Source organism: Scylla paramamosain, chromosome 4 (assembly GCF_035594125.1).
Source record: "Scylla paramamosain isolate STU-SP2022 chromosome 4, ASM3559412v1, whole genome shotgun sequence".
Lineage (NCBI taxonomy): Eukaryota > Metazoa > Arthropoda > Malacostraca > Decapoda > Portunidae > Scylla > Scylla paramamosain.
In genome coordinates, this window is record NC_087154.1 from 20024677 (window position 1) to 20032573 (window position 7897).

Below are 7897 nucleotides of genomic sequence, written 5' to 3' on the forward strand. Positions count from 1 at the left end.
TCAGAGACCTGTCTTTGTGTGCTGAGCGCATAACAGAGGTGATGGAGGCATGGAGGCATACATTCCTCACTCTTTTTCTCGTCCTAAACCTTCTAAACCTTGGTTTAACACAGCTTGTTCTCATGCTATACATGATAGAGAGGTGGCCCACAAAAGGTACTTAAGCCTTCCATCACCAGAATCTCATGCACTTTATATTTCTGCCCAGAACCATGCCAAGTCTGTTCTCCAACTAGCCAAAAACTCCTTCATTAACAGAAAATGTCAAAACCTTTCAAGATCTAACTCCCCTCGTGATTTCTGGCATCTAGCCAAAAATATCTCCAATAACTTTGCTTCTTCTTCTTTCCCTCCTCTATCCCAACCAGATGGCACCACTGCTATCACATTTATCTCTAAAGCTGAACTCTGCTCAAACCTTTGCCAAAAAACTCTACCTTGGATGATTCTGGGCTTGTTCCTCCCTCTCCTCCACCCTCTGACTACTTCATGCCACCTATTAAAGTTCTTCGCAATGATGTTTTCCATGCCCTCACTGGCCTAAACCCTCAGAAGGCTTATGGACCTGATGGGGTCGCTCCTATTGTTCTCCGAAACTGTGCCTCCGTGCTTGCACCTTGCCTAGTCAAGCTCTCTCAGCTCTGTCTGTCAACATCTACCTTTCCTTCTTGCTGGAAGTTTGCCTACATTCAACCTGTTCCTAAAAAGGGTGACTGCTCTAAACCCCTAAAACTACCATCCTATTGTTTTAATTTCCTGCCTATCTAAAGTTTTTGAATCTATCCTCAACAGGAAGATTCTTAAACATCTATCACTTCACAACCTTCTATCTGATCGCCAGTATGGATTCTGTCAAGGCCGCTCTACTGGTGATCTTCTGGCTTTCCTTACTGAGTCTTGGTCATCCTCTTTTAGAGATTTTGGTGAAACTTTCGCTATTGCCTTGGACATATCAAAAGCTTTTGATAGAGTCTGGCACAAAGCTTTGATTTCCAAACTACCCTCCTACGGCTTCTATCCTTCTCTCTGTAACTTCATCTCAAGTTTCCTTTCTGACCATTCTATTGCTGCTGTGGTAGACGGTCACTGTTCTTCTCCTAAATCTATTAACAGTGGTGTTCCTCAGGGTTCTGTCCTGTCATCCACTCTCATCTTATTATTCATTAATGATCTTCTAAACCAAACTTCTTGTCCTATCCACTCCTACGCTGATGATACCACCCTGCACTTTTCCATGTCTTTTCATAGACGTCCAACCCTTCAGGAGGTAAACATTTCATGCAGGGAAGCCACAGAATGCTTGACTTCTGATCTTTCTAAAATTTCTGATTAGGGCAGAGCAAACTTGGTATTGTTCAATGCCTCAAAAACTCAATTCCTCCATCTATCAACTCGACACAACCTTCCAGACAACTATCCCCCTCTTCTTCAATGACACTCAACTGTCCCCCTCTTCTACATTGAACATCCTTGGTCTGTCCTTTACTTATAATCTGAAGTGGAAACTTCACATCTCATCTCTAGCTAAAACAGCTTTTATGAAGTTAGGCATTCTGAGACGTCTCCGCCAGTTTTTCTCACACCTCCAGCTGCTAACTCTGTACAAGGGCCTTATCCGTCCATGTATGGAGTATGCTTCACATGTCTGGGAGGGTTCCACTCATACTGCTCTTCTAGACAGGGTGGAATCAAAAGGTTTTTGTCTCATCAACTCCTCTCTTCTGACTGTCTTCAGCCTCTCTCTCGCCACCGCAATGTTGCATCTCTAGCTGTCTTCTACCACTATTTTTATGCTAACTGCTCTTCTGATCTTGCTAACTGCATGCCTCCCCTCCTCCCGCAGCCTTGCTGCACAAGACTTTCTTCTTTCTCTCACCCCAATTCTGTCCATCTCTCTAACGCAAGAGTTAACCAGTATTCTCAATCATTCATCCCTTTCTCTGGAACTCCCTGCCTGCTTCTGTATTTCCACCTTCCTATGACTTGAATTCCTTCAAGAGGGAGGTTTCAAGACACTTATTCATCAATTTTTGACAACTGCTTTGACCCTTTTATGGGACTGGCATTTCAGTGGGCATTTTTTTTTTTTATTGGATTTTTGTTGTCCTTGGCCAGTGTCCCTTCTACATAAAAAAAAAAATGTTGACCTTGCAGCCTAAATTTAGCAATGAGAGGACATTCCGTGACATTATGACGCAGTATGTCCCCTTGGTGCAGCACACAGCATACACCAGGAGAAGCACTGACTTCCCAAAAGTATTTATAGCCTAATCTGTGCCTCATTGCCTAGTGTGTCTCCCATAGGTGTAAGCACAGGTCTGGGAGATACGTACATAGTGAAGACTACTGCTACTGCCACTGCCCCTATGGCAACAAAGCTCCAGCTGATCACTAATGCTACTATTTACAAAGTCCTTAATGCTACTCTTAACATAGCCCAGAGTGTACTCAGCGCCAGGGTCCACTGTGTTGTCCTGAAGGGCACATTGAGCAAGGCGTTCTGCCTCTTCATTAAGCGGGATGCCCACATGAGAGGGTATCCAGGTGAAGTGAACCATGGCACCAGCAGCTTCTAGGGTGTGGATGAGATCAAGACATTTATTAACTAGATCACAGTCCATGGAGGAGGTAGACTGGAGAGCATACAATGCAGCCTGATTGTCAACAAAGGAGAATACATCTTTACGGAGAGGCGCCATAATAAGGAGCGTCTCCAGAACAGCATACAGTTCTGCCTTAGTGGAGAACATGTGTGCAAGGAGCCACCTGAAAACCTCAGTGTCAATGTGGTGATTGGCAGAAATGTAGTCGCGGATGAACAGCCCACATCCGGACTTGCTGCCATTGACTGATCCATCACAATAAACATGAATAGCCTGAACGTGGGGGTACTTGGACAATTTAGTCATGAACATGTTTTGCAGCACATGAGGGGGCCTGTCCCTTTTGGGCTGATGCAGTGAGTGAATATCAACAATGACACGGTGAGGGTTCCAAACAGGTTGGAGCAGTGACATAACAACGTTAATACAGGCCTCGGCTATACTCGTACCTACACTTGTAAAAACTCCCAAGATCTTCCTGAGGTATGGAGTTGTAGGAGTCCAAGGATCATGATACAGGGGGAGAGGGGTTCAGTGATCCCTTAAGAGAGTCGAAGCCCATGCATAGCATCCAACCAACAGTACGATAAGTAATCTCCTGTATCCTACACATAATACTCAGCAGGTGCAGTTCAGCTCTGAGAACCTCAATCCGAGCAGTCGTTGGGCATCCCAAAATTATTCTCATGGCTTCATTCTGAACAAGCTCCAGGGGATGGAGATGGATGGCACTAAACTGTATTAGAATAGGGGCTGTGTAGTCAATGAGGGACCATACGAGATATATAGAACATCCTTAGGACTGGGATGCCAGACCCCAGGCCTCAGCTTATTAGTAGCTGAAGTGGCACTAGCCGTGGCAGACAGAGGTCTTGAACATAGTGTACAGCGTGGAGTGACTTCCTGAAACTCAGCTGTACACCCAGGTACTTGTATGTATGAACTCTAGGGATGGGATTATTTACAGTGGGTGGTCAAGAGACCTTCCCTTTGGCTTGAAATTTGGTTTTACATTCATTAGAAATTTTGTGGATTAAATATATAATTGTGATTTGGAATCAAACTAACAATTACTTTAAAGTTGTTTATACCATGGCTACCAGCTTGTAATCACAAGGCCTTCAACCATAATTGTTGATTCTACCTTTTGTGTATTTTTCTTATCACCAACATACAAAATTTCTTGGCAAGGAGAGAATTTGTGTGTGTGTGTGTGTGTGTGTGTGTGTGTGTGTGTGTGTGTGTGTGTGTGTTATATGCTCAGGTCTAGAAGAGTATTTCCCAATCTGGGGGGAAATTTTAGGATTCCATGGAGGAATTCTATTGAGGGAAATGGCTACTAGCCAACAGAAAAAAAAAACTATCATACAATGTGGCAGCTGACTTTTCTTCAACTACTATATATAAATACAAATCAAATTTATACTATTACTTTTAGTAGCAACTAAGTACAATAATTTTGGTCGAAATTCCATAATATTGTGGTCATTATATGAAGGCAGATGAACAAAGACTTCAAGCAGCTGCGATGTGGTTCTGGAGGAGGATGCTTAAGATATCTTGGACAGAAAGGAGAACAAATGAAGAAGTGATGCAAGGGGTGGGTGTTGGAAGAGAGTTGAGTACGGTTAGGAGTAGACAGATGCGCTTCCTGGGCCATGTTATGAGAAGAGAGGGACTGGAACATAGACTCTAACTGGTAAAATAGAAGGCAAGAGACCACAAGGAAGACCAAGACAGAAGTACATGGATGGACTGATGCAAGTGACTGGAGGAGGAATGTCTGCAGCTTAGTTGATACAAGCAACTAGAGACAGTGAGCAGTGGCAATCCATGGTTGCCGACATCCTACGGGATATGGCATGTCAGTAGTAGTAGTATATGAAGGGGGAAATCCGACCAGGTAAAATGGTTGATGGTGGGAGGGAGGAAGGCAAGAAAAAAGTTGGGAACCATTGGTCTAGATATATAAATTTATATAATCTGCCTACCTTCCAGTCCTTACTGTACTTGATGTATCAATACAGCAGGGTGAAATCCCTCTTCAGAGGGAAATGATCCAGACCATGTTGTTTTGTCTTAAATTTCAATATGGTAATGAAAATACAAAGATAGGAGTTCTTATTGCCCATGCTCTGCACCTTTACATTGCCATATGCCAAAACTAACAGCAGAGCCTGTAAAGAGGTCATCTCTCCAACTGCAGGGAAAACTATACAGTATACTGATGACTAAAAGACATAGAGAAAAAAATAGCTATAATCTCTGAGACACTGTCCACAAAATCATTTTTGCTCTCGACCATTGCCTGGTGTACGTACATACATGTATCCACTGTAACACAGGTGTCTGATTTCCCTTATTGCTTTCAATAATCTCCATTGTAGTAGTAGTTGTACGGTACTATCCCATTACATATCATAACATGTAAATATTTGAGTGACATTTTTTCCTATGTAAAATTTTGTGGCATTTTCTGGTGCCATTTCTTCTGGTGTTTTTTTTTTTTTTTTCCCCATTGGCATATATATATATATATATATATATATATATATATATATATATATATATATATATATATATATATATATATATATATATATATATATATATATATATATATATATATATATATATATATATATATATATATATATATATATATATATATATATATATTCCTGTGCCAGTTTCTCTAATGCCATTTTTTCAGAGTAACTCTTACCTTGGCTGCCAAGCAGATGCCATGTCATCAGAGATGCGACCTTACAGCTTCAGAATTAGCCACTACTAATAGAAGTTCCATTTTTCTATATTGTTTTACTTGTTACCTTCTCATGTCATTGTCCACACACCATCTAGAGGTGTTCTGTGGTCTTTCCAGTGTTCTCCTTCCAAGTCACTGCCTATATCCCATAGCAGTGTGTGATTCAGCTTCCTTGTTCCAAATGCACCAGTGAATCACCATGTGCCAGCTTCAGGTGCTCAACATAATTCTCTCCACTCTAAGAATAAAATAAAGGCCTATATTCACTTCTTTTTCATTGAAGGATTATCTTCCAAGGAAATCCACAAGGATACAATGGCCACACTAGCAGGGGATGGTGCTCTTTCCTATGGCATAGTTAAGAAATAGGCAGCCGAGTTTAAGCGAGGTAGGTAAAGCTGAAAGATGACCCACATAAAGGAAAACCTTTGATGGTGACCACCTAGGTAAACATAAATACAGTAATTCATGATGATATCATGGCAGATTGATGAATCACTTTGCATCTTGAAGGAACAAGTTGGAGCAATTATAACAGACCATCTCCATATGACCAAGATTCTTACTGTTGATGGGTCCCAATTTCCAAAAGTTTGTTCAACCAGACCAGAAGCAGCTTTGACATGTCAGGGACAATCTCCAACTTTTCGATGCTTATACTAACCTTGAATTCTGTCAGTCCTGCTATCTGCCATGTGTCAGTTTCCTGGTAAATAAATGAGTGGATGGTGCAAGGGTTCAGAATATTTCCAATAGATTGATAGTAATGAGCTTCTTAGTGCAGAGAAGAGAGGAGCCTTTAATAGGTTAGACATATTTTATAAATGGGGATGATAGGTAGAAATAGGCATGTTTTGTACAAGGCCTGCTGGTGGCTTCTTCCAGATTCTCTCTTTTTTTATATGAATTTAAAACCAAGTTGGATAACAGTAAATAACATTTGTGGAACAGTAGAACCATCTTCCTTTAAGTCACAACTAGGTAAACATACTTGAAAAAATATTCATTACTTTCCAGAAAAAAATATATGTATGTAAATAATGTAACAATACACATTCTGATAGCAGAGATAATAAAAACATTTTCTTCCAAGATAGAAAGCCTAAGTAGTGAAGGCAAGGATACTAAGGAGCATAGCAAAGCAATGACAATGATGGCAGTCCATGAACAGCAATGCAGGCAAGTAGCAGACAATTAATTTTGTCTTGGAGTTCCAGAGGCCAATGTCTAAAATTGCTCTAGTGATGGATAAAGGAATGTTTAACTGTTCCATGAGTATCTAGTTGTGTAAACTGATGCATGCACACACCAGTGCTCATTCAAAGAAAGCTTAAAGGGAATGCTACATTCTCAAGTTTAATTGAAAACTTCCTGAGGCTTCATCACCATGGCCATGAGTGCAGTCCTTTTGTAATAAAGCATCTCAAGGGGAAGACCATGTCTTACTTTCACTGTCTGTGATGATTTTAAAATGTTAATAAAGAAATAATCATAGCCAGGTTCCAGGTCATCTGAGACATTATTTTCTAAAAATGTAATTACCTATGGATTGACAAAAGTTAACTGTATCCATAAGTGATTTACTGCAAGGAACCACATTGTCTATATTGTTCTTTGGTTTTATCTTTTTTTTGTTCCATTTTCTGGTTCACTCATCCTACAAAAAATCAGAACTGACTTGTAATAATCTGTGGATTTCATAAGATTATAATAAAAAGAAATCTATTCAGTGTTGTGAAACGTCATAAAATCTAAAAGGTATGAACAATTTGCATTTCTGGAGAGTCAGTTTACGAACTGTTTTTTGATGAAAGAAAAAGACAGGACTAAAGAGAGGGAAGAAACATTACATGTCATATTTTGCATGTTCATTTCTATACAAGCACTGCCATTTTATATATAAGGCTGATTACTAGCAATATAACAATAACAAAACTAGTGTACCATACCTGCTGTGTATAGGTAGCTCTGTAATGTCTTACATACTGCTGTATGATATTGAGCATACAAGTAGTACACAATGAATGCCTGGAATGACTTATATGGAACTCTGATGTTTACATGATGTCAATGAAATGAAGTGCTACATGTGTAAAGGCGTCCCTTGGCCTCAAGTGAAAACAATGTCAACTTGTGTGTCATTTACCTTGCAACAATGATCTTGAAAAGACTAATAAAACAAGCTTTACATGTCAATCTTAAAAAATAAGCAAGACTCACATACACATGTATTGTACTATTTCTTCTGCCACTGATTAATACTAGATACAAACTTTTTTGGTGACTAAGAACTACTCTGCTATGACTGGTTCATGCTGTCAACTGTTTTCAACTATTGCACTGAGTAGTCTTATGCTGCAGACTTTATATATATATATATATATATATATATATATATATATATATATATATATATATATATATATATATATATATATATATATATATATATATATATATATATATATATATATATATATATATAAAATATGGTAAGGTCAATGTATAATATAAAAAACAAAGGAAA